Below are 5,868 nucleotides of genomic sequence, written 5' to 3'. Positions count from 1 at the left end.
TCAGCATGAAGCAGGAAGTTTTTTGTTCTTTCTTCTCTAAAGCTTGAAATATTTGCTTTGATACATCACTGAGTGCCAACACAAATTTCCGTCCTGTCAGCTACCTTCTCTACAAGCCCTGTGAGGTAAATAAATTGATTATATCTAGTAAGAAAAAGATGGAAAATGAGATTTTGAAAACTGTTAGAAGAGGAAAATTTGGAAGTCCTTAGGTCATAGCTGAAGAAAGTCTCACAGAAGAAAACTTATGACTGCATTTGACAGGCAAGGGAGATGACAAGTCAGAATTCCAATTTTCTAGAAGTTCTCGGATAGACGAGATGTTTGAAAAATCTGTTAACTAAGCTGATGGATGCAAGGAACGACAGAGCAAACTGAAGAGAGGAAGTGTCCCAGACCTTTGACTACTCTACAGAAAAGTTGAAATTTCTCATTTTTAGAAGCAGAGATTATGTTAAGGACCAAGAAGGGCTCCTCAGATATGTAGAAAAATTCTAAGGGGTTACTGTTGAGATAAAAATCTTAGGAATCGTCTCATATGAGCTATGGTCAGAGATGGAAGTGGTTATCCTTCGAGATTGTCATGCTTGTCTCCGTGATTGTGGAGAGGTCATTGTGAAAGTAGGATACTTCTAAGATATGAAAACTACTGCCTTCTAAATCTGTAGAAAATAGTCCTACAATGAGACCTCATAGGCCTCTTTGGAAAATTGAGAAAGTGAGACCAATTACATCATCTGAAATGTTATTTTTTAATTCCAGACATGAATATCCTGCCTTAGGAAGCAGAATACTGGTTTCTATGGGGTTACCACTGGAAGCCCAGAAACTTATTATTAGAATGAGAGAATAAATCATGCCATCACATTTTGTTCTTCCTTAGGTTTGCACTGACTTCAAAGGTATTTACAGAATCTTTCTGGGGAGAAGTTGTGGTCAGATAGTTTATACGAGTGACCGTCAAACTGACAAAACATACCTCATTACATTCCTGTCTATTTGCGAATCCTAATAACTTTTTTTTCCCCACATCAAATAAATTCTTTGGACAATCCTACTTACTTTGAATAATTCTTCATTCAAATACAGTGATGTCTGAACTATCATAAAAGAGTTTGAGGCATGCTTAGATACCAGTAACTACTTGTTGCAACCACTTAGTGGTCTGACTGAGAAAACACCATGGACTTCACCAACATATGTTATACTGGTTGTGTATGAGTCAATGTTCAAGATCATTGTCTTTCGTAACTATTACTGAAGAACAAATATCATGTGAACTAACACCTACGGAACATTTATACACCTGCCTGAGTTCTATCATCCTTAATTTAAATGCATGACAAAAACATTTTACTCTTCATGATGGAAACCATGTTCTCCTTCCTGGAAAAGCTTTTGTTGGCAGATCAGTTTCTCTGAATAGAGGCCAATGATGAATAATGTTCCTCAGAAGACTAGAATTGTTTAACATCTTTTAATGAGATAAATAGTGGGATCAAGTACACCCTCAGCAAGTTTGTGGATGGCACCAAGCTAAGCGGTGCAGCTGATATCACAGAAGGGTTGATATCCAAAAGGATCTGGACAAGCTTGATAGGTGAGCACACATGAACATCACAAAGCTTAACAAGACTAAGTGCAAGGTGGTGCTGCTGGGTCTGTGCAATCTTAAACACATATATAGGCTGGGCAGAGACTGGATAGAGAATAGCCCCATGGATATGGTCTTGGGAGTACCAGTAGATGAAAAATTAGGCACGAGCCTGCAGTGCACAATGCCAGCAAAGAAAGCCAACTGTATCCTACACTGCAGATTAGATATTTAGAAGAAAATTTTCACTATAAGTGTGACAAGGCACTAGCATAGGCTGCCCAGAGAAGCTGCAGATGCCCTGTTGCTGAAGCCAGGCTGGATGGAGTGCTATGCAGTCTGATCTACTGGGTGGCTGCCCTGCCCACAGCAGGGGGTTTGGAACTACATGGTCTTTAGTGTCCCTTCCAACTCAAATCATTCTATGTCGATGATTCTAGCACTGGGATACAGTGGCAGCATGAGAGCAATTTTACTACTATCAGACCTGGAATCATCGCTGCATACTTACTCTGAAATAAGCAATAATTCATTATTCTAACTCACTCTGATATGTTGCCTATGCATCCTAGAAGTTGAAGGGTAAGACTAAGACAGGTCATTCTGTTCTGCTGTAGTCCAGAATCTGCCCGATAAAGTTAAATTTTGTGCTATATTGAAAAACAGCCCTGTTTTTGCTGCAGTGCTGCTACACAGCATGATAAAGCAGTAGCTCAGTCATCATCTGATAAATGTGTGCTCGCTGTATCTAGTACCAACCAGAGTGTTGGACTGTCTTATGGGTCTTTTAAATTTATATCAGAAAATAAAATAAATAAGCCTAATAGGAGGCTGATTTGTTAATGAAGAAATAAGAGTACAAGGTAAGAACTCTAGTAACAGTCTTTTGCAGTTTCATACTGTGCTTTTCACTTCACCAGTTCTTGAAGATCTATGAGGATGTTAGGAAAAGATAAAAAAAATGAAAAAAATTCAGGTACTCTCATTAAATTTGATGTTTTCAGTGTGTGTTTGGAAATGATAAAACAGCAAAACTGGGAGTTCCCTCTTAAGTAGGTTGGTACATAAAATGTAGATTAGTTTTGGCTTCTTCATTCAAAAATCTTGATACTTCTTCAGTAGATCCTGCCTGATAAAATACAGTTGATAGAAAAGCTTGTTCATATTTTTGATCAATGGAAAGTATGATCTAATAGAACACACTGAATAGAATGGGCATCTGGATGCTAATCCCTTTGTTCCAGGCACCCCAAGAAAACAAAAGAAATAAGGCCATTCTTGTTTTGGTGAAAGTTTCTATTAAGCACATTATCCTCCTTCAAAATCTGTTTTTGGTAGAAGATTCTTGGACTTTGAATAAAATGGAAGGTTCTGTATGCATTAATGCAGGCATACTTATGCATGCATGTGCTTGCTTACGGCATGAAAAGTGAGAGGTATGAATTTTTGTTCCTAATGGGGATCCGGAATTTTCTGGCCTTATTGCTGGTGCAGTAACAACTTAGACACTGGGAATATATAAGCATATATGAAGAAAGAAGCATAAAGTGTAAACAGGAAAGTTGTCTCTGATCTTAAGGTAAGGCTGTAGAAATAGGACTGGTTGTCTACAATAGGACTGCAGGAGAAAGCATACTAGCAATTCTGATTTTTAGAGATAACAGTAGAAAGGGTACATATTAGATCTGTGGAGTTTGAAATCTCACAGTGTCTGTTATAAAACACATCACAAGTTTTCATATCTGTGAAATGCTAGAGAAATGGGTGTGAGAATTTGCAGCATGAGAATTGGCTTGCATGCCTTGTAGAACAGATTTTTAGATTTTTATATTAATAACAAATGATGAGTCTTGATTCCAAAGAAGACAGAATTTCTGTGCCTGAAAGCATGCTCGCAGCTTAGAATTAAAAACCAGAGATTTGCAATTACGAAAATGCTTGAAGTCAGAGGAATATGAACACCTTATTGTGTTCCAGTTAAAGTCCACAGCATCTGCAGGTGCTGGCATACCCATATCTCAGTTTTCTTACAAGGTTCAGATTGATACAAGGATGGGACATGACAATACTGGCTGATACACTCATCTAATATGTCTATTAAAAGAACACTTTTTAATTCCATTTACAAACATTGGTGAAACTAGGAGAAGGAGCTGGAAGTTTCTATGCTGACTCAGGATGATATGTTTGCAAAAACTGAAAATAACTGAAAAAATGTAGCACAGAAAATGATAGAACATGCTGTTTATCACTTGCTAATATTTCCTGGAATTAAATGCAATGTAAGAAATCTAAAGACAAAACAGAAACAATGTAAGAAGCATAAACGTGTGTCGTGCAGGGGCCTAGAAACACAGTTTTATCCTTGTCTCTGAAAGAACTGTTTATGTGAAACCACCACTAAGTTTAGCAGCAAAGCCCCAGGGCACACTGTGGGGCTCAGCAGGCATTTCTGCTAGGATTTACAGAGCTGCGAAGTGTAGGTACTTGACATGATCTGTGCGCAGGTGCCCTTAGGAAAGGGGACAGCATGGTCTGAAGGCAGAACTGTCCTGCAGGCAGGAGAGGAGGATGAGCTCCATGGCACCAAGGAGGAAGCAGAGATTGCCTGTGCAGGAAAATTGGAAATGGAAAACTGGAAAATAGAAAAGCAGATGGGAAATACAGACAGCATTCAGAGGCAGGTACTGAAGATCACAGTAAATTCAGTGGCACAACTGAAACAACCAAAAAAAAAAAAAGAAAAAGAGGAGAGGCAGAGCACAAAAATCAAAGAATCTAAGAATTCATTGATTATAGCAAGAATTTGATTTGGGGGCAAAAAAAAAGCAATTTAGAGCTCAGAAAAGTGAGGCTTGAGAGGCATGCTGGAAAAAAATATAGGAGAATGGAAACAAATGGAACTCAGAATAAAAGAAGAATAACCATGTCAGATGTGTTAGACCACATTAAGTACAGCCAGCTATAAGAATCAGGCAATCCCTACTGTCAACACTGTGTGGGCGATGAACTAGATGAGAGCACCCTTGCAGTGAAGAACTCAGAGAAACTGGTGAATGAAGAAGAGGAGTGGCCAGCAGAGAGAAGGAAGTCTGGAGGCCTCACCTGGAATGCTGCATTCAGCTCTGGGGCCTGCAACACAAGAGAGATGTGGAGCTGCTGTAGTGGGTCCAGAGGAGGGCCACAAAGATGATCAGAGGGTTGGAGCCTGTGAAAGTAGACTGAGGGAGTGGGGCTTGTTTAGCCTGGAAAAGAGAAGGGGAGACCTTACTGAAGACCTTCAATGCATAAAGAGTGCTTTTAATTAAGATCGAGAGGGACTTATTACAGGGCCTGCAATGATAGAACAAGGTGTAATAGTTTTAAACTAAAAGAGGAGACATTTAGTTTAGATGGTTGGAGGAAATTCTTTACTCAGAGGGCAGTGAGGCACTGGCACAGACTGCTTAGAGAAGCTGAGCAGAGAAGTTCCCCATCCCTAGAGATGTTCAAAGCCAGGTTGGATGGGGCAGCCTGAGCTGGTGGGGAGCAGTCCTCCCTGTGGCAGAGAGGTTGGAACCGGATGGACTTTAAGATCCCTTCAATCCGTACAAAGCTATTCTATGATTGAGATTGCTGTGAGACCTTGTTGTGGTGCAAGAGCCCATGAATTTTGCTGTGTTGAAGGTCTCCAGCCTGTCAGGAGACAGTGGTAACAGTGAAGGTGTGCTGGGGTTTCTGCAATTTTGTTTGCCACTGTAGAAAAAGTGACACAAAGTTTTGTTACAAAACTGAGCATTCAAAAGTTTGGGTTTATATCCAACTGTCATCCCTCTGTGCACAAGCAGCGTTTAACTAACACAGAGATAATGCACTGGTTTTCTTGTACAGTGGTTGAGTTTTCCGAGGTCACGAGCAATAAACTAGGCACTTCTTCACCACTTCCTTTTCAGAGTGCTGATTACATGTGATTTGATTAATCCAAGAGAGAACAACAAGTTTCCACTTTGACTTTTCCATTAGGCTTATGATGAGTGCTATAACTTTATTTCTCACCATGAACTTATTTTCGCACAAAAAGCATCTCCAGCTTCAGGGGGATAACAGAAAAGCGGACGAGCTGGAGCTACGCGAGTGTTGAGTGGGTCGCTCGACGCGACGCGTCGGCCTCACAGAGCCGGCCGGCCTGGGGCTGCGCGCTGAAGGACCTCGCCGGGCGGAGCGAGTGTTCCGTGCCGACCATGCCGGAGGTGAAGGCCGGCGCCCAGGGAGCCGCCGCGCCCCGTAGAGGCGCC

The sequence above is a fragment of the Meleagris gallopavo genome, chromosome Z (genome assembly GCF_000146605.3).
Source record: "Meleagris gallopavo isolate NT-WF06-2002-E0010 breed Aviagen turkey brand Nicholas breeding stock chromosome Z, Turkey_5.1, whole genome shotgun sequence".
Taxonomy (NCBI): Eukaryota; Metazoa; Chordata; class Aves; order Galliformes; family Phasianidae; genus Meleagris; species Meleagris gallopavo.
The sequence above is the reverse complement of the archived record's forward strand: the minus strand, read 5'-3'. Positions refer to the sequence as shown.